Consider the following 22,259-nt stretch of genomic DNA (forward strand, 5'->3'; position numbering starts at 1 on the left):
AATCAGGGGTGGAAAGGAGGAGTGTGCTGTCACAGTATGGGGAGAGCAATTAGAGTCACATAACAATGTATGTATAAATGTTTGTATGGGAAAAATAAAAATACATACATATTTTTTAAAAAAAATGCACCTAGACCCCAGTATACCTGTCCTTGGTCCTCCAGTGATGTCCCCCCAACTCAGGACAAAGGTCAAAGTCAGACGGTGGCTCACGAGGCCCTGCGTGTTTGCCCATCTCAGCCGCTGACCTCAGCACCCACCCTTCACCACTGTATGAGTTTCTGATAGCTGCTGCAACAAACGCCCACAAACTGGGTGGCTTGAAACAGCGGAAATCTATTCTCTGGAGGTTCTGACGCCAGAAGTCTGAAATCAAGGTGTCGGAAGAATAACGCTTCCTCCGGAGGCTCTAGGGGAGGATCCTCCCACGTCTCTTCCAGCTTCTGGTAGCTGCTGGCTTTCCTGGGCTGGTGGCCACATCACTCCAATCCCTGCCTCCATCTGCACATGGCTGTCTCCTCTTCTCTCTAAACTCTGTGTATCTTGCTGCTCTTATAAAGATACGTGTGATGTCGCTTAGGGGCCACCTGGATAACTCAGGATAAACACCTCCTCTCCAGATCATTCACTTAATCACATCTTGGCCATGCAAAGTAGTGGGCACTCTTGCCATCTAAAGTAATATTCATAGGTTCTAGGAATTAGGACCCAGACATATCTTTTAGGGGGCCACAATTCAGTCCACTATAACCCCAATGTTCACAGGACCCCCGCCTCCCGACCCCTGGCGTTCCTTAGACACACGGGGCACATTTCCAAGCACCCCTCCCTCTGCGTGGACTGCCCCCTACCCTACCCTCTCTGGCTGACTCTGGTCCCTTATTCAGGGCTCAGAGGCCACCTCCACTCCGTCTAGAGCAGCACAGCCTGGTCACTCTCCATCCCTTTACTCAGCTTTAGCACCCCCTAGCTTACGGTACAGCTGCTTATTTATTGTTTCATTTCCTGTCTCCCTTAACCACTGTGGAAACTTCACAAGGGCAGGAACTTAATTTCTGCTGCACAGGGGAGCAGTCCGGAGCAGGTAGGATGTTCCATAGTCATCAGGGACCTCGGCCCTTTCTGTCTTTCTGCTGCTGCCTCCCAGCATGTGACTTTCCTTCTCATGGTGGCCACACAAGCTAAGATGGCTGTGCAAGCTCCAGCCATCACATTGGCATCCCAGTCAGAGAGAAAAAGGGTGCAGGGAAGGACAAAACGGTTCTCTTAAAAAGCCACATCCAGCAACTTCTGCTTATAGTACATTGGCCAGATCTTAGTTACACGGCCAGACCAAACTACAAAGTCTTCTTATATTGAAGGCGAAGAGGAGAAGGGATTGGGGAAGGCAATCGGAAGACTCCACACATCTGGGAATCTGAGCCCAAGTCATCTAATTCTGGAGTCCCAGGAGTTCATGTAAGGATTAGACCAGTTGCTTCAATTCAAGGGGGTAGCAAGGGATATAGGGACAAGGAGAGAGCACTGTAGGGGGGTCAGGGACCTGGGGTGCTAGGTCTGGCTCCACCTCTAATTACTGGGTGATTTTGAGTTAGTCTCTCCCTTTCTGGACTGGTGAAGAGAGAATTGGAATAGATCTTCAGTAGCAGCGGTGTCTTAATCTTCACCATCATCATCGTCATCCTCACTGTCATAATCATCATCTTCATCTTCATCATTATCATTTTCATCGTCATCTTCACCATCTTCATCATCATCATTTTATTCACCATCATCATCATCTCCTTCACCATCTTCACTGGCATGACTGTCTTCATCATCATCTTCATTGACATCAACATCTTCACCATTATCATCCACCACCACCATCATCATCATCTCCTTCACTGTCTTCATTGACATGACTGTCTTCATCATCATCTTTATTGACAACATCTTCACCATTATATCCACCACCACCATCATCATCATCTCCTTCACCATCTTCATTGACATGACTGTTTTCATCATCATCTTCATTGACATCAACATCTTCACCATTATCATCCACCACCACCACCATCATCATCTCCTTCACCATCTTCATTGACATGACTGTCTTCATCACCATCTTCACTGACATCAGCATCTTCACCATTATATCCACCACCACCATCATCATCATCTCATTCACCATCTTCATTGACATGACTGTTTTCATCATCACCTTCATTGACATCAACATCTTCACCATTATCATCCATCACCACCATCATCATCATCTCCTTCACCATCTTCATTGACATGACTGTCTTCATCATCATCTTCATTGACATCAACATCTTGACCATTATATCCACCACCACCATCATTATCATCTCCTTCACCGTCTTCATTGACATCACCTTCACCATCTTCACCAACATCATCTTCATTGTTATCTTGTTTGTCCCACCCCCAGCATCATCATCATCTTCATACTAGCTCATCCCGAGCACCTCCTGTGTACCAGACACTGTGCTGTGCCTGTCACATGAATAATCTCATTTAATCCTCGGTACAATGATGCCAGTAAGGGCTATTTCCCACCACCACCCCTGTTTTTAAAATGAGGAAACAGAAGTTCATGGAAAGTAAGTGACCTGCCCCAGACATATGGCTGGCAAGTGTCAGAGCTGAAATGCAAACCAGATCTCCCCATATACAGAGGGCCCTGTGCTGGCTCCTTCTGTGAGGTTCCATCCTCAGCCTCCATCCACCCCATGGCCCATGGGTACCAGCCCCACCCAGGTGCTGACAGAGCCTCTCTGTGCAAATTGCTTCTTAGCCAATTAACCCCTTCCACTCTGCCCACTACCTTGCTCCCCACCCCCGCCCCCCAAGGCTTGAGCCAGGAGTCCCTTCCCGGGAAGGGAAGGCTCCCGGCTTCAAAGCCAGCCGCCCTGTCCAGGGCCTGCCTATTGATCAGTTTAAATTATCAAACAGCCACATCAAAGCCTTCCAGGGTGGCTTTTAGAAAGGCAATTTACAAAACAAAACGAGACGCCTGCGCTGTGAGGAGCAGTGGGGGCCGCATTGGTGAAGCCTGCCTTGAAAATGTGGGGCTAAAAGTTGGTTTTGCTGCTCAGAGTGAGGGGGCACATAGTCATTGCCCCTTCAGCACAACCAGCGCGTTCAAAGACCTGAGACGCAGGCTCCTTCCTAGAGCTCTGGCCCACCGGGCTTCCCAGAAGGCCTCCCTGATATAGGTCAGGGTTCTCCAAGGAAACAACCAACAGATCTATTCCAAGGAACTTAGGGGTACTGTTGTCGTTATGGTTGTAGTTACGTGCCATCGAGGTGGTTCCGACTCAGTAACCTTACGTATAACAATGAAACGCTGCCCGGTCCTGCGCCACCCTCACAATCATTGCTATGCTTGAGCCCATTGTTGCAGCCAATGTGTCAATCTATCTCATTGAAGGTCTTCCTCTTTTTCCCTGACCCTCTACATTACTAAGCATGACGCCCTTCTCCAGGGATACACTGTTGTGGGGACTGCCAACTCTGAAATCTGTAGGAAGGTCGGCAGCCTGGGGACTCTTCAGTAGGAGCTGATGCTGCAGTCATGAGGCAGAATTTCTTCTTCCTCAGGGAAAATTCAGTTTTGCTCTTAAGGCCTTCAACTGATTGGATGAGGTTCACCCACATTTTCCAGGAAAATCTCTTCTACTTGAAGTCAATGGCTTATAGATGGATGGTCACCACACCTACAAAATGCCTTCACAGCAACATCTAAACTACGGTGTGATTGAATTTCTGGGGGGTGTTGCCTAGCCATGGGGGTAGTGGTGATTCATTGACAGAATTCTCCCCTTCCATGCGGGAGACCTGGGTTCGATTCCCATCCAGTGTTCCTCACCCACAGCCACCACCCATCTGTCAGTGGAGGCTTGCGTGTTGCTATGATGCAGAACAGGTTTCAGTGGAGCTTGCAGACTAGGGCTAGGAAGAAAGGCCTGGTGATCAAGTTCTGAAAATCAGCCAGTGAAAACCCTATGGGTGACAATGGTCCGATCCAGTCAGTCATGGGGATGGCGCAGGACCGGACCGTGTTTTGTTCCTTTGTGCACGGGTTCATGATACGTCAGGGGCCCACTCAACAGCAGCCAACAGCAGTAACATCAGCCCAGTCTGCTGTTGTTGTTAGGTGCCTTCGGGTTGGTTCTGACTCATAGCGACCCCACAGGACAGAGCAGAACTGCCCTATCCAGTTTCCAAGGAGCGGCTGGTGGATTCAAACTGCCAACCTTTTGGTTAGCAGCCGTAGCTCTTAGCCACTGCGCCACCAGGGCTCCAACAAACCTAGCCACGCTGATACATCAAACTAAGCATCACACCCACCTCACAAGCTTGTACTGAGATCAGACCTGTGCCTGGCGCATAGCAGCTACTCAACAGATCTCTGCTGTGCTCCCATTACGGGGAGCTTGCAAAGAGCCACGTATGCCTGCACATACAATAGCTGCTGTCCTGTTAAGCCTCAGATCACCCTTCAGCATGAATATTCCCATTTTGTAGATCTGGAAACTGAGGCACAGAAGTTTCATATTCTGCCCATGGCTGCTCAGGTGGTAACTGGTGGAGCTGGGATCCAAACTGAGGCAGCGTGGCTCTGGGTCCCATGCCCTGTCCCTGTGTCTCTGGGAGTCACAGACCGGGGTCCCCAGGCCAACTCTTGGTCTCAGACATGCTTCGTATGGCTTGGGTTGGGTTTTCAGAGTTTTTAAATTAGCAGCCCACAGTTAAACACCTCCGGAGGGCAGCTCGCCTCGGTGACTCCTTCTGCGCAGAGCACTTCCCGGAGAGCCCATCACCTGAGCAAGTATCTCCTGTCGGCCCTGGGGATGCAGCTCTGGGTGTACGCCTGCCCAGCCCTGGCCAGCTTGGGGTTGGCTCCGGCTGGTGGCTAAGACCCTTTCGCACGCCTGACACCTGCTTGCCCACTGGGCAAAGGTTCTGGGCACCAGTTCTGAAATCAGATTGCCTGTGTGCAGGTTCTGGCCACCCGATTGCCCAGTGATGGGCAATCTCCTGAACCTCTCCGGGCCTCAGTGTCCTCGTCTGTAAAATGGGAATTATGACAACAGCTCTGCTCTCCCAATGGCTGTGAAAATCTGAAGAAATGAGCCAGGTCAGGTGTTTAGCATAGTGTCCGACACGTGGTAAATGCTCCCGAAAGCTGGCTGCTGCTGTGGCTGCTGTGGCTGCTGTGGCTGCTGTTTTTGCAGCTGTTGCTATTGCAATTGCTGCCGCTGGTATTTTTGCCGTTGCTGTTGCTATTGTGTTGCTGATGTTGTTCCAGCTGTTGCTACTGTTGCTGTGGCAGTTGTTGCTGCGGGTTTTGCTGCTATTGAGTTGCTGCGGGTTTTGCTGCTATTGAGTTGCTGCAGGTTTTGCTGCTATTGAGTTGCTGCCGCTGCAGTTGTCATTATTGTGGCTGTCGTTGCTTTTGCTGCTGTTGTTGGGGAACCAGGGTATCTGGGCGCCATTCTCCCCAGGATCCTGCTGCTTGGCCACGTCTGTGATCCTGATTTGGTCCTTCTCTCCTCCCACCTCAGAGTCTGGAAAAGCCCAGAGCTGTTCCAGCAGCCGTGGAGGAATGAGGGGCCGCCCTGCCCGCTGGGACCCACAGACCCGCCTGGCACGCTGTCCGTTCAAGATGCGCCAGACTGCGCGGGCTCCCCGCCCCCCGGCCCATTCTTCTCTCTCCTTTTTGTTCAGACCCTTTTGATTTGGGAACAAGGCCCCTTTATGTGGCGCCGGCCTCACCGCCCCACCCGTGGCCGGGAACGTCCTTTTCATCTGGCACTCGAGCCCCAGGCTTGGGCGAGACAGCCGAGGGCATTGGATGGTGTCACAAAACCTGGGTGACTCAGCTTTCAGTGGAGGCACTGTGGCCCCGCAGCTTTGATATTTTAAGTGGGACTCGCCACAAAGGGAAAGCCAGGGGTGGCAGGGAGGTGATGCTGAGAGGGCTCTAAGTGGCTGGGGCGTCTCAGGCTGGCCCCTCTCCCAGGAGGACTATTCCGTTTCGGCGAGAGGACCGGCCTGTGACCCCAGACTCTCAAGGATGATATTGAGCAGGGCTGCCGTCTCCGGTCTGGGGGCAGCTGCTGGCTCCCCGCCCCCACCCAGCCAGCCCCTCACCTGCCCTTGCTTCCCAGCACTTCCCATGGGGATGTCCAGGGGCTGCTATGGCCAGAAGCTTCCAGGCAGACATGTGCTTGGCGGGCCTCCGGCCCAGGTCCAGCTGAACCAGCCAGACGGGGCCTGCACTCTGGCCCCCAGCAGCTCGGGGACCCCGGCCAGGAGGAGGGGAGCTGGAGGGAGGCAGCCAGCATGGACACAGAGACTGCCCGCTGACCCACAACTTCTCAAAGGTGACCCTTCCATCTAGCATTGCCCCTGCACAGAAGTGGCCCAGGGGGACGTAAATATAGATGGGTTTCTTTGGCCGTGGGTCCTTGAGTCAACTATTTAGGTCCTCTGTGCCTCAGTTTCCCCATCAGTAAAGTGGAGCGCCTAGGAGCACTGTGAGGCCAACTGACTGATCCCCACACAAAGCTTGCAAAAGCCCTTGCCTCACATACAATGCCAGCACCCTTCTGTCCGTTTGTTGTGCTGTGGTGGCTTGTGTGTGGCTGTGATGCTGGAAGCGATGCCACCAGTATTTCAAATACCAGCAGGGTCACCCACGGTGGACAGGTTTCAGTGGAGCTTCCAGACTAAGACAGACTAGTAAGAAAGGCCTGGCAATCTACTTCTGAAAATCAGCTAATGAAAACTCTATGGATCACAACAGAACATTGATTCACTTGCCTTGGATGTGTCATCAGGAGGGATCAATTGCTGAAGGAAGACATCTTGACTGGTAGAGGACCAGTGAGGGTGAGGGAGACCGTCGGTGAGATGGATTGACACAGTAGCTGCAATGACGGACTTGAACACGCTGGCGATTGTGAAGGTGGCGCAGAGCTGGGCGACATTTCGTTCCGTTACACATAAGGTTGCCACAAGCCAATTTGATGGCAGTTATCTATCTGTCTATCTGGGGTTACACGGTCTGTGTTCAAGCCCTGGCTGGGCCCTTGGCGACTTACTTGGCTTTCCTCAATCTTAGTCTTTTCCTCTGCTAAGTGGGCGTGAGAATCACACCAACCCACCTGGTTGTTCAAGGATCAGATGAAAGTCTACACAGAGTGCTGGGTGCAGTGCCTGGCCCATTCTGGGCCCCTGGCCCCACACATTGGTCAGTGACAGTGGTGTTGACTTGGGTGGGTGGGAGGAGGAGAGCACAGTGGCCGTGAGTCAGACACTGGTTCAAATCCTAGCATCTCTTTGTAGTGGCCGAGTGACCTCGGGCAAGTCACTTCACCTCTTCAAGGCTCTGTGTCCTTATCTATAAAACAGAGGTGGTGATGCCTCCAGCCCTTCCCAGGCTGCCGTGAGGACTCAGTGTGTTCCCACCTGGTGCCCCCAAGCTCCCAATGCAAGGCAATGGTGTTGTGAGTGTGGGGGAGGATTTGGAGATTGAAAGACTCCTATGTGAACTACCTGTGAAGCAAAAGGTCGACGGACACTCCTTCAGCAGATGCTTTGCCCCCAGAACAGGTCATGGATTAAGGACAGATGGTGGGTCACATGGGCGGTATGGGGGAAACTTCAGAACGTTCGTTCACCTTTCTGATAACAGCAGCTAATGCTTATTGCTGGGTGGCATCAACAGTTAATCACCTGACTACTGGCTGAAAGGTTGGTGGTTCAAACTCTACCCAGAGGTGCCTCGGAAGAAAAGCCTGGCTATCTACTTCTGAAAGTTCACAACCTTGAAAACTCTATGGAGCACAGTTCTTCTCTGACACACATGGGGTCACCATGAGTCAGAATCAAATCGAGGGCAACTGGTTTGGTTTTTGGTTTCGGAAGGCTTGTTGCACAGCTGCTATGTCCTAAAATCCATTAAACCCATTGCCATTGAGTTGATTCTGACTCATAGCAACCCTATAGGGCAGAGTAGAACTGCCCCATAGGGTTTCCAAGGAAAGGCTGATGGATTCAAACTGCCAACGTTTTGGTGAGTAGCCAAGCTTTGCACATTTACATTCTCCCTTTAATCCTTCCCCCAGGGAAGAGCACTCTTTAGCTCCATTTTACCAGCTAGACAGTGAGGCTTGGGATAAGTGACTGTTGGGATAGACGGTTGCCCACCAACATTTTCTGCCTCTCAGGTTTATTGGGAAGCTGCTTTCCCACTGATACTGCATGCTGCCACAAGGCAGGGGCAAGGGCATCTGCCACAAATTACTGTTTCTACAAGGTATTGTATGAGGCATGTACATTTTTGGTCGGGAAACTAAAAATTTTGAAAATTTGTATTTGGTACACATATGTACCAATGGACTCTGGTGGGGGGGTGGTTTCTGGGGTAGAATTATGTGACAACATATGTCCCTCCCGTGTCTAAGGGTAGAATTGTGGGAGGGGGCAAGAAAAAACAAATCCATACTTCCTGCCAAAAATTCAAACACAGTTAATGATTCAGCATCCTTCCATTAATGAAAACATGTGGTATCAACAAACAATTCAAAGCAGAAAATAACTGAGTCTTGAAAGGATTAAAGTCAGATATATATTTGCAAGACAGTGATGCTTTTAAAGAAAAAATTAAAAAGCCTGAAATTTTTAAAAACCTGAACTTAAGATTTAAGTTGTATTTCTAAACATGTATCGAGAAACAGCATTCCCCCCACTTCCTGTGTTAAACTGTCAATTTCTCTATTTAGTTATCAAAGAGTTATATAATCAATCATTGTTATGTATGTAAGTTTATTATCAATTTTAATCATAGAATAATATATGATAAATATAGTTGTAAATTGCTTACACGTAATATTTCTTAGATTATATGAATACTAACAACCAAATTGTTTTATAAATTCTTTCTACATTAAATTACATTGTTAGTAACTGAGCAGAAACCTTTTTTTAAAAATTTTTCACCTTCTTTTCCTTTAATGACTGCTTCATTCTCAAAAAAGTTATTGATGTAGTTTCACAAACACTAATTACCACAGTACTGTACCTAAAACACCAGAAAATTTGACAAAATCAGTGACTATAAAAACACCAGAGCCTTGGTGGTGAAGTGGTTAAGAGCTCGGCTGCTCACCAAAAGATCGGCAGTTGGAATCCACCAGCCACTCCTTGGAAATCCTATGGGGCAGTTCTACTCTGGCCTGTAGTGTCACTATGAGTCGGAATCGACTTGATGGCAACCGGTTTTTTCTGTTTTTGCTTTTATAAAAACAGCCGCAGCAATGAAAGCTGCAGCACATGCCTCTAGCACCTGCAGACAAAACCACGTGATTCGAAGCAGCATCGTAATTGCGTAACAATGACAACTCTGACTGGAGCGCATTAGAAGGTTCAAAAAGTAAATTAGCATAAAGTTTTAGCCTTGTAGGTATATCGATACATGTAAGCTGGATTTATGAAAATTTTTTTTTGTTATTATAACTAACTACGGGGATATTTGTATAAAAACGAATAGATTTCTGCAACGAAAATTTTATGGACAGTCATTTTGGTGTCACCCCGACAGTGTCAGCGGTGCAGTCCACACCCCCCCAGTGACACCGCTGATGTCTGATGTTTGCTGAAGTGGAGCGTCAGGGAACCCTCAATGAGATGGATCGACACAATGGCAGCAACAGTGCACTCCAACACACTAATGCTCACGAAGGTAACGCGGGACCGGGCAACATTTCCTTCTGTTAGGTGTCAGTTCTCCCTGAGTTGGAGCCAACTCAACGGCGGCACCTAGCAACAACATACAGACCTAAATTTATTAGTGGTTACCAAGGGCAGGCAGAAGGGAGGCAGAAGGGGCACTTATTTTTTAGGGGAGCAACTGATCTTCTTTTGAGGGTGATGGGAAAATTTGGGAACTAATAGTGGTGGTGGATACACAACACGATGAACGTACTAATGTCACTGAATTGTACACGTAAAAATTGTGGAAATGCCCAATGTTTTTGTTACGTAGATATTTACCACAATTTTTAAAAAAAGTAAATTACAGCATGTCAATGTGTGTACTATGATCTCAATTATGTAAACAAATTACAAATAAATAACAGTTATTCTAAAAAAAAAAGATGTGACTGTCATTGCTCCTGTCCTTTAGCCACAGCCAGTGCCATGTGATCTGGAAGCTCCTCCCATCACTAGGTGGACTCTACTTCCCCTTCCTCTGAAACTGGGTAGGTCTCATGAGTTACTTCAACCAGTAGAATGTACTGGAAGTGACAGTGGGCAACTTCTGAGGCGAGAGCTTCAGAGGCCTTGCAGGTTCTGTTTTCACCGTCTTGAAATGCAGCCTTGAGACCAGCATGTCGTGGAGAAGCCGGGGCTAACCTGTTGGAGGGTAAGAAGCAGAACCGAAGTCCCCAGCCAAGAGCCAGCATCAACCGCCCGACATGGGGGTGAGGCCATTTGGACTCTCCAGCCCCGGTCAAATGGTCACATGACTGCAGCCACATGAGTGGGCCCACACAAGACCTGCAGCATCTCCACCCAGACTTCCAACCCACAGAGGTATAACCCATTGCCATCGAGTCAATTCTGACTCATAGCAACCCTATAGGACAGAGTAGAACTGCCCCATAGGGTTTCCAAGACTATAATCTTTACCGAATCAGACTACCACATCTTTCTCCCCTGGAGTGGCTGGTGGGTTCAAACTGCTGACCTTTTGGTTAGCAGCTGAGCGCTTTAACCATAGGGCATCATCAAGTGGTGTTGTTTTGAGCCACTAAGTTTGGGGAGAGTTTGTTCCCCAGCAAGAGATAACTGAGATGGTGTGTGACCCCAGCGAGGTGAGGGCCCTTAGATGTGGGTTCTTTGGGAAGGTCCCCAACAAGCCTCCCATTCAGCGTGCAAGAGCTATACAGGTGAGCTCAGGAGAGCACTGCAGACACGTCACCTGGGATGCCAATTCAAGCTCCCTTCCCAAATGGGCTTTGGGAAGCATGCAGGTTCTGCTTCTGATGACCACCCTCCTCATCCTCTAGATTTGTTTAGCCAATATTTTCTAGAAGCCATATTAAGTAAAACGAAACAGGAGGAATTAATTTTAATAGTATATTTTATTTAACCCAATACACCCAAAATATTATTTCAATATGTTATCAATATAAAGATGTCACTTTTAGGACTGAAGTGTGCCCGACCCAAGCCATAATGTTTTCAATTGTCTCATATGCATGCTAAAGCTGGACAATGAATAACGAAGATCGAAGAAGAACTGATGCCTTTGAATTATGGTGTTGGTGAAGAATACTGAATATACCATGGACTGCCAGTAAACCCTGGTGGCGTAGTGGTTAATACAAAAGGTCAGCAGTTCGAATCCACCAGACTGTCCTTGGGAACCCTATGGGGCAGTTCTACTCTGTCCCATAGGGTTGCTATGAGTTGGAATAGATTAGACGGCAATGGGTTGGTTGGTTGGGTGGTGTCGGAAGAATGACCAAATCAGTCTTGGAAGAAGTACAGCCAGAATGCTCCTTGGAGGCTAGGATGGTGAGATTTCATCTCATGTACTTTGGACATGTTATTAGGTGAGACCAGTCCCTGGAGAAAGACATCACACCTGGTAAAGTAGAGGGTCAGTGGAAAAGAGGAAGACTCTCAATAAGATGGACTGACACAGTGGCTGCAACAATGGGCTCAAGAATAACAGTGATTGTGAGGATAGCACAGGACTAGGCAGTGCTTTGTTCTGTTGTACATGCGGTTGCTATGAGTTGGAATTTGCTCCATGGCACCTTCTAGCTCTTCTTCCAAGACAAATTTGTTTGTTCTTTTGGCAGTCTATGGTATATTCAATACTCTTCGCCAACACCATAATTCGAAGACATCGATTCTTCTTTGGTCTTCCTTATTCGTTGTCCAGGTTTCACATGTATATGAGATGATTAAAAACATCATGGCTTGGGTCAGGTGCATCTTAGACCTCAAAGTGTCACCTTTGGTTTTCAACACTTTAAAAAAGTCTTTTGCAGCAGATTTGCCCAATGCAATGCGTCATTTGATTTCTTGACTGTTGCTTCCACGGGTGTTGATTGTAGATCCAAGTAAAATGAAATCCTTGACAACTTCAATCTTTTCTCTATCATGATGTTGCTTATTGGTCCACTTGTGAGGATTTTTGTTTTCTTTATGTTGAGGTATAACCCATACTGCAGGCTGTGGTCTTTGATCTTCATTAGAAAGTGGTTCAAGTCCTGTTCATTTTCAGCAAGCAAGGTTGTGTCATCTGCATATCAAAGGTTGTTAATGAGTCTTCCTTCAATCCTGATGCCCTGTTCTTCTTCATATATAGTCTGCTTCTCGGATGATTTGCTCAGCATACAGATTGAATAAGTATGGTGAAAGGATACAACCCCGACACACATCTTTCCTGACTTTAAACCTCACAGTATCCCCTTGTTCTGTTCAAATGACTACCTCTTGGCCTAAGTACAGGTTCCTCATGAGCACAATTAAGTGTTCTGGAATTCCCCTTCTTTGCAATGCTATCCATAATTTGCTATGATCCATGCAGTCGAATGTCTTTGCATAGTCAATAAAACACTGGTAAACATCTTTCTGGTATTCTCTGCTTTCAGCCAGGATCCATCTGACATCAGCAATGATATCCCTGGTTCCACATCCTTTTCTGACTCTGGCTTGAATTTCTGGCAGGTCCCTGTGGATGTACTGCTGCAACCGCTTTTGAATGATCTTCTGCAAAATTTTCCTTGCGTGTGATATTAATGATATTGTTCGATAATTTCTGCATTCTGTTGGATCACCTTTCTTTGGAACGGGTATAAATATGGATCTCTTCCAGTTAGTTGGCCAAGTAGCTGTCTTCCGTATTTCTTGACATACACGAGCGAGCACTTCCAGCGTTGCCTCCGTTTGTTTTAACATCTCAGTTGGTATTCCGTCAACTCCTGGAGCCTTGTTTTTAGCAGAGCTTTAAGTGCAGCTTGGACCTCTTCCTTCAGTACCATCGATTCTTGATCATCTACTATTTCCTGAAATGTTTGAATGTCAACCAATTCTTTTTGGTACAGGGACTCTGTGTATTCCTTCCTTCTTCTTTTTTTACTTCTTTTATTTTTTATAGTACTTTAGGTGAAGGTTTACAGAACCACTAGTTTCTCACTAAACAGTCAGTACACATATTGTTTTATGACATGGGTTAATAACCCCATGACATGTCAACACTCTCTCTTCTTGACCTTGGAGGACGCTTTTTCTTTTTTTTGGTGAAAATATACATAGCCAAAGATACACCATTTCAGAAATTTCCACATGTACAGTTCAGGGACGTCGATTACTTTCTTCCAGTTGTGCTGCTACCTTTCATCTTCTTTTGATGCTTCCTAGGTTGTTTAGTGTTTTCCCCGAAGAAGCCTTCACTATTGCAACTCGAGGCTTGAATTTTTTCTTCAGTTCCTTTAGCTTGAGAAATACTAAGCATCTTCTTCCCTTTTGGTTTTTTAACTCCAGGTCTTTGCACATTTCATTATAATAATTTACTCTGTCTTCTCGAGCCACCCTATGAAATCTTCTGTTCAGCTCTTTTACTTCATCATTTCTTCTGTTCACTTTAGCTATTCTACATTTAAGAGCAAGTTTCAGAGTCTGTTCTGACATCCATTTTGGTCTTTTCTTTCTTTCCTGTCCTTTTAATGACCTCTTGCTTTCTTCATGTATGATGTCCTTGATGTCATACCAGAGCTCCTCGGATCTGAGGTCATTAATGTTCGATGCGCAAATCTATTCTTGAGATGGTCTCTAAATTCGGGTGGGATATACTCAAGGTCATACTTTGGCTCTTGTGGACTTGCTTTAATTTTCTTCAACTTGAACTTGCATATTAGCAATCACAGGTCTGTTCTGCAGTTGGCCTCTGGCCTTATTTTGACTGATGCAGGCCACACACCCAAGGAAATTCCCTTTCAACTGATTGGCTGCTCACTCACAGCAGACCCCATCATGGGGGTGATCACATATCAGATTTCAACAAGGAAGTGATCACAACATTATGCGACTGCCAAAACACTGAGAACCATGGCCCAGCCAAGTTGACACGCAATCTTTACCATCACAGACCCTGAATCCAATGACCAGCGCACTTACAGGAGATGAGACCAAGGGCAGTCGGCCATGTGAGGATGGAGGCAAAGGTGGGAGTGAAGCAGCCACAGGCCGAGAACACCAAAGTCACCGTCAACCAGCAGAATCTGGCAGAGAGGCAAGGCAGAGTCTCCCCTAGAGTCTCAGAAGGAACCAGTCCTGCCAACACCTTGATGTCAGACTTCCGGCCTCCAGAACTGTGGGGGAATACATTTCTATGGTTTTTAAGCCACCAGTTTGTGGCACGTCTTTACGGCCACCCCAGGACACTCATGCAAAGACTCAGCTGTTACTACTACAACCAATGACCCCAGCAGGACTCCACACACCAGCGGTTCCAAACCAAAGCCGGGAGGTCTGAGTTGGGGTGATGGACATGGCTTGGCAGGGCTTTGGGGTTGACCCGAGGCAGGCTGGGTCCTGGCCGCCCCTGCCCGCTGCCCTCCGAGGCCCAGTCCACTCCTCCAGTCCCTCACAATGCACCCTGGCTTGGCCAGCCCCTTGGAAGGGCTGCTGGGTTTTAATTAGTCATCGTGAAAGGACTTAAGTTCTGTTCTCCTAGCTACTCACAGTGTAGCCTGGAAGCTTTTCTCTTCTGGGCTTTGAAGGTAAATGCTTGTTACAGACCACAGTATCCCTTTAAAAACCAGACAAAAGGGTGGGGAGTCCAGACAAAAGGGTGGGGAATCCAGACAAAAGGGTGGAGAATCCAGAATGCTCCACCGGGGTGGGGTGCCTGGACTCCACTGATCCTGCCCAGCAGCCGCAGGACGCTGTGAAGGAACAGGCAGCTCAGCAGCTGGGGAGGGCTGCTGGGGGGCCAGCCCGGAGGTGGGGAGTGATAGCAGAGGATGGGGGGCAGCCTGGAGGTGGGGGGTGACAGCAGAGGATGGGGGGACCAGCCCGCAGGTTGAGGGTGAGAATGGAGGATGGGGGGGCAAGCCCGCAGGTTGAGGGTGAGAACGGAGGATGGGGGGGCAAGCCCCGGGGTGGGGGGAGAGACTGGGGGCCGAGACTGAGAGTGGGGGCCAAGCCCAGGGTAGGGGGTGAGACTAGGAGTGAGCGGCAAGCCAAGGGGTGAGGGGAGAGACTGGGGGACAAGCCTGAGAGTAGGGGGCTAGCACAAAGTTGGGGCCACACAGTGCAGCCCCAGAGAGCAGCCTAGCTTCAAATGTCACATGCACTGCCCACCAGTGAGACTCTGGGCAAGTCACAGAAGGAAGTTAAAACAGGTCCATAAGAGCCACAGTATGACCTTGAGTACATCCCACCTGAATTTAGAGATCATCACAAGAATAGATTTGATACATTGAACACTAGTGACTGAAGATCGGACTAGTTGTGGGATGACATCAAAGACATCATACATGAAAAAAGCAAAAGGTCATTAAAAAGACAGGAAAGAAAGAAAAGACCAAAATGGATGCAGAAGAGCCTCTGAAATTTGTTCTTGAATGTAGAGTAGCTAAAGTGAATGGTAGAAATGATAAAGTAAAAGAGCTGAACAGAAGATTTCAAAGGGGACTTAGGCAAAGAGCTGGAGTTAGAAAACCATAGGGAAGAACAAGCTCAGCATTTCTCAAGCTGAAAGAACTGAAGGAAAAATTCAAGCTTCAAGTTGCAATATTGAAGGATTCTAAGGGGGAAATGGAGCCCTGGTGGTGAAATGGTTAAAAGCTCAGCTGCCAATCAAAAGGTCGGCAGTTCAAATCCAGCAGCCACTCCTTGGAAACACTATGGGGCAGTTCTACTCTGTCCTATAGGGTCACTATAAGTCTGAATCAACTTGATGGCAGTGGGTTTTGTTTTGGGTTTGGTATGGACAAAATTGTCTTGGAAGTACAACCAGAATGCTCCTTAGAAGCAAGGATGGTGAGACTACATCCTACATACTTCGGACATGTTATCAGGAGGTATCAGTTCCTGGAGAAAGACATCATGCTTGGTAAAGTAGAGGATCAGCTAAAAGGAGGAAGACCCTCAATGAGCTGGATCGACACAGTGGCTGCAACAATGGGCTCAAGCATCACAACGATTGTGAGGATGGCACGGGACTGGGCAGTGTTTCGTTCTGTCATGCAGAGGGTCGCTACGAGTCGGAAGTGACTCGACAGCATCTAACAACAACAACATGGACAAAATATTGAACAACACAGGAAGCGTCAAAAGGAGAAGGAAAGAATACACAGGGTCACCGTAACAAAAAGAATTGGTTGATGTTCAAACTTTTCAGGAGGTAGCATATGATCAAGTACCAATGGTATTGAAGGAAAAAGTCCAAGCTGCACTGAAGGCATTGGTGAAAAACAAGGCTCCAGGAATTGACATAATACCAATTCAGATGTTTCAACAAACAGATGCAGCACTGGAGGTGCTCACTTGTCTATGCCAAGAAATTTGGAAGACAGCTACCTGGCCAATGGACTGGAAGAGATCCATATTTGTGCCCATTCCAAAGAAAGATGACCCACCAGATACAGAAACAATTGAACAATGTCCTTAACAGCACACACAAGCAAAATTTTGCTAAAGATCATTCAAAAGCGGCTGGAGCAGTATATCTAAAGGTAACTGCCACAAGTTCAAGCCGGATTCAGAGGAGAACATGGAACCAGGAATATCATTGCTCATATCAGATGGATCCTGGATGAAAGCAGAGAATACCAGAAAGATGTTTACCTATGTTTTATTGACTATGAAAAGTCATTCAACTGTGTGGGTCGTAACAAATTATGGATAACATTGCTAAGAATGGGAATTCCAGAAGACTTAATTGTATTCGTGAAGAAACTGTACGTAGATCAAGAGGCAGTCGTTTGAACAGAACAAGGGGATACTGCGTGGTTTAAAATCAGGAAAGGTGTGCATCAGGGTTGTATCCTTTCACTGTACTTATTCAGTCTGTATGCTTAGCAAATAATCTGAGAAGCTGGACTATATGAAGAGGAATGGGGCATCAGGATTGGAGGAAGACTCCTTAACAACCTGTGATATGCAGATGACACAACCTTGCTTGCTGAAAGTGAAGAGGACTTGAAGCACTTACTGATGAAGATAAAAAACTACAGCCTTCTGTATGGATTACACCTCAACGTAAAGAAAACAAAAATCTCCACAACTGGACCAATTAGCAACATCATGATAAACAGAGAAAAGACGGAAGTTGTCAAGGATTTCATTTTACTAGGATCCACAATCAACGCCCATGGAAGCAGCACTCAGGAAATGAAACGATGATTACATTGAACAAATCTACTGCAAAAGACCTCTTTAAAGTGTTAGAAAGCAAAGATGTCACTTTGAGGACTAATGTGCACCTGACCCAAGCTGTGATATTTTCAAACGTCTCATATGCATGCAGAAGCTGGACAATGAATAAGGAAGGCTGAAGAAGAATTGATGCCTTTGAACTATAATGTTGATGAAGAATATTAAATACTCCATGGACTGCCAGAAGAATGACCAAATCTGTCTTGGAAGAAGTACAACCAGAGTGCTCCTTAGAATCGAGGACGGCGAGACTTCGTCTCACGTACTTTGGACATGTTATCAGAAGGGACCAGTCCCTAGAGAAGGACATCATGCTTGGTAGAGAAGAGGGTCATTGAAGAAGAGGAAGACCCTCAATGAAACGGATTGACACAGTGGCTGCAACAATGGACTCAAGCATAACAACGATTGTGAGGACGGCACAGGATCTGGCAGTGTTTCATTGTTGTATGTAGGGTCACTATGAGTTGGAACGAACTCGACGGCACCAAACAACGAGTTGGAAGACACTCAACATACACAGTGGCTGCAACAATGGACTCGAGCATGCCAACAGTCATGAAGATGGTTCAGGACTGGGCAGCATATCGTTTTATTATACATGGGGTCGAAGCTGACTCGATGGGAACTAACAAAATCAACAATATGGTTTATCAATTGTGACAAATCTATTATAGGAATGCAGGATGTTAATGACAGAGGAGACTGTGTGGGTGGGTGGGGAGGGGGTTATGGGAACTCTGTGCTCCCCACACAATTCGCCTGTGAGCCTAAAACCTCTCTAAAAAAATTGCTGTGTGCTCTACTGGAAGAAGCCAGCACGTCACAGGTACCGGGGATACCATGATGAACACGCAGGCAGGGAGACAGACGTGAATCCGTGAATTGCCCAGACAGATCTAAAGCCACAGCTGGAGGATCCTGGGTCAGTTACTTACCCTCTCTGAGCTCCTCATTCCTCACCTGCTGAAGACGGGAAGAAGCCTGCCCCCTGGGGGTTCCCTTAAGGGTGAGATAGCTTACATTACTTAAGTGCCTATTACACGGGGGGTCACTGCTCTAGCGGTTTTCTCATCACAAAAGCCCTATGGGGTAAGTGCTATAATGTCCCCCCTTTACAGATGGCACAGTGGTTAAGTGCTTAGCTGCTAAGCAAAAGGTCGGTGGTTCAAATCCACCAGCCGCTCTGTGGAAGAAAGATGTGGCAGTCTGCTTCTGTAAAGATTGCAGCCTTGGAAACCCTGTGGGGCAGTTCTACTCTGTCCAATAGGATCACTATGAGTTGGAATCTACTCAATAGCAGTGGGTTAAACTGAGGCACAGAGAGGTTAGAGCAATTGTCCAAGGTCAGTCTGCGCCCCGAGTCTGAATTCTGAACCTCTGTGCTTCACTAGGAGTTCTGATGGCCCAGTGGTAAAGCTCTCGGCTGCTAACGGAGAGGTCAGCAATTCGAACCCACCACCTGTTCTGCAGGAGAAAGATGTGGCAGTTTGCTTCCGTAAAGATTACAGCCTTGGAAACTCTATGGGGCAGCTCTACTCTGCCCTACAGGGTCACTGTGAGTCAAAAATGACTTGACGGTGTTCCACTAACGGTATCAAGACAGGGCTCAGGGAACAGTAGGCGCTCCTCCACGGGAGCAAAGTTGCTTTCAATGTTCCATGCCCCACCGGACACTTGCAGCTATGAAAGAAGTGTCCTCAGATTCTTCAAGCCCTTTGTAAACAGCGTCACCCGTGGCTACGTCATCCTTTGTAAATTGGATCTGCCCGACATCTGAGCGGTTTCCAACCCATGGGGACGGTGCCGCACCTTTTGTCCTGGTCATCCAGTGCTACTGTAACAGAAATGTCACCAGTGGGTGGCTTGAAGGAACTTAAATTTATTCTCACAGTTTAGGGCGTCGGCCGCAGAGGAAGGCTCTCTGTCTGCTCAGGGGGAAATCCTTGTCTCGGCTTCTCCAACATCTTCCCATCATTTCCTGGCTATCTCCACGTGGCGCCTGTCTTCCCTGTTTGCCTCCGTGCCTAAGCCATTCCTTTCATATTTTGAAAATGCTTGGGTTAAAACACACCCTCCGCTGATATGGCCTTATTAACATACCAAAGAAAACCCTATTCCCAAATGGGATTACAGCCAGAGTATGGGGGTAGGTTTACAACATGTATTTTTGGGGAACACAATTCAGTCCATAACATCCTCCTTCGCACGCCACGCTGCCAGCCTGTCCCTAGACACAGCAGGGGCTCAGGACACGTCTCTGTTTAGCACACATGAGATACTTGGGCCTGATCAGGTCAGCTGCCCCCTGGCCCAGGACCCCGGGAGCCGTGGGGCTTCATGGGCATCCGCCACTGGAGGGGAACGTCCGTCTAGAATTACCCGGCCCGCTGGAATGTGCGGGAAGCTGCCGTGATTCCTGGCCTGTCCGTCACATGGAGGGTCACGGCGTGTCTTTACCTGGGGTCTGGTTACCTGCCGGACGTTCCAGCATGCCTGGAGAAATGCCGTTCTTCTTTCAGGAGACGCGGGAGCATCAGAGCCCATAGCAAAGGTGAATCTTCTCGCTCCATCCCAGGATAATGGCCTTGGCACGCCCACTCCCAGGCACCTGAGTGAAGCTGGAGAATCCAAGAGGAATTTGGAAATGACACTTTAAAGAAGCCGCTCATGGGGAAATGAGTTATCTTTGTTGTCAAGACAATAGGGTGGACATTCGAGAAAATAGGGAAAGAAGGTCACTCCCCCACCCCCATTCCTCTACGCTAATCACTCTTGCCTGCTCCCTGCCGGGGCCTGGGACAGGTAAGCGTGTGTATATATGTCACTGTTGCCCCCTGTTTGCAAACAAAATACACCCCCAATGCTGAATGTGGCTTTCTCAGTTAGTATTTTATCACGGACATTTCCCTAGCAACACGCAATCGTTATGGAAGCTGGGCAGTAGGTAGTTTTGGGAGAGGCGGAGGAGCCTGGGGTAGAGGGGGTGAACTCCAGCCCAGCTCCCTGCCTGTGACTCCTGGCTCTGCCCCTCGGCCGCTGTGCATCTGCACGCAAGTTGCTTGGCCTTCCTGTGTCTCCGTTTTCTCACCTCTGAAATGGGGTGATGAGTACTCTCTACCTGCTAGGGTTTATTTCATTCTTTTGGCAGCCCGTGGTGTAGTCAATATTCTTCGCCAATGCCACAGGTTGAACTCATCCGTTCTTCTGTCTTAGAAGAAATACAATCAGGATGTTTCTTAAAAGCGAGGATGGTGTGACTCTGACCCACTTTGGACATGTCCTAAAGAAAGGCCAGTTGCTAGAAAAGGACATCATGTTTGGTAAAATAGAGAGAGGTTCAGCAAAAACGAGGAAAACCCGCCAGGAGATGGATCCACACAACAGTGGACTCAGACACATGGACGAGTGGGAAGATGGTGCAGGACTGGGCAACGTTTCTTTCTGTTACACACGAGCTCACCAGGAGTGGGAGCCAACTCAGTGGCACCTAGCAACAGCAACAACCTGCCAGGCTTGTTAGGAGGATCCAACGAGCTCATATTTATAAAATGCTTAGAAGAGCGCAGTAGTAGGTTGAATAGTTTCCCCAAAAAAAGGTATGTTGAAGTCTTAACGCCCCGTGCTGGTGAATGGAGTAGGGCGGGCCCTAAATCCAATGAATGATGTCCTCGTGAGAGAGAGGAAGGGGAAGTTTGGGACACAGACGCAGAGGAGGAACACAGGGAAGACGGCCACGTGAAGACGGAGGTGGAGGCTGGAGTGCTACTCCTACAAGCCAAGCAACGCCAAGGGTTGCCAGCACCACCAGAAGCTGGGACAGGCCTGAAACGGAGCCTCCCCCAGAGCCTCTGGAAGGAACCAACCCTGCCAGCACCTTGATTTTGGACTTCTGGCCCCCAGAACTGTGAGAGAGCACACTGCTGTGGGTTTCGGCCGCCCAGGTTGCGATGATTTGTCACAGCCGCCCCAGGAAACTCGAGCATCTTGCATGCTTAGCTTTGTCACTTGTGTTGGCGGATACTAAAAGATGGTGGTTTGGGGTCCAAAGCCCAGCTTGGCCACTTCCCCGCTGTGTGTCCTGAGCGGGCTGCTAAGCTCTTTGTGCCTTGGGGTCCTCGTCTGTGAAATGGAGTCAAGTCGCCACCTTGGCTGTTTTGCAGAATCAGGTGACAAGTCAAGGAGAGTGAGGGAAGGTGCTGCCCAAATGTGCGAGAGTTTTGGGAACGATGACGTGAGAGATTCGGAGGGTGGTTGAACGCAGGTTCGGGGTGTGCCAGCCCAGGGAGGAGGGTCTTTGATGCTGCCCGCTCCGGCCCCGGGCCCACAGGGGCTGAAACGTGCGGCTGCTGTGTGCTGGCCCGTCGCCGTCCCCACCTGCCCCAGGCTGAGAACTCCTGGGAGGGAGGGATTGTGCCTTGTTCATCCTGTGTCCTCAGCTCAGGGCCCGGCATGGAGCAGGGGCTCGGTAAGTCACTGGATGAATGAATGGCTGGATGAACAAATGAATAATAAAACGTTCACGGAGGCATTGTCAAACTGGGGTCTCACAGGCAGTCTACGGCAGTGCTTTCCATAGCTGAGTGGATGTCAGAATTGCCTGGGAATCACGTTGGATATCCGGGAGCTGTTGAAGACGGAGCACAAATCACGAAGAGGGCAGCCTCTCCTAGTGCTCACAGCAGGTGAAGTGAACCCCGTGTAAGAGGGGCCTCCAGGTCGGGGTGGGCGGGGCCTCCAGGTCGGGGTGGGCGGGGCCTCCATGTGGGGCTGGG

The sequence above is a fragment of the Trichechus manatus genome, unplaced genomic scaffold (genome assembly GCF_000243295.1).
Source record: "Trichechus manatus latirostris isolate Lorelei unplaced genomic scaffold, TriManLat1.0 scaffold00113, whole genome shotgun sequence".
NCBI classification, from domain to species: Eukaryota; Metazoa; Chordata; class Mammalia; order Sirenia; family Trichechidae; genus Trichechus; species Trichechus manatus.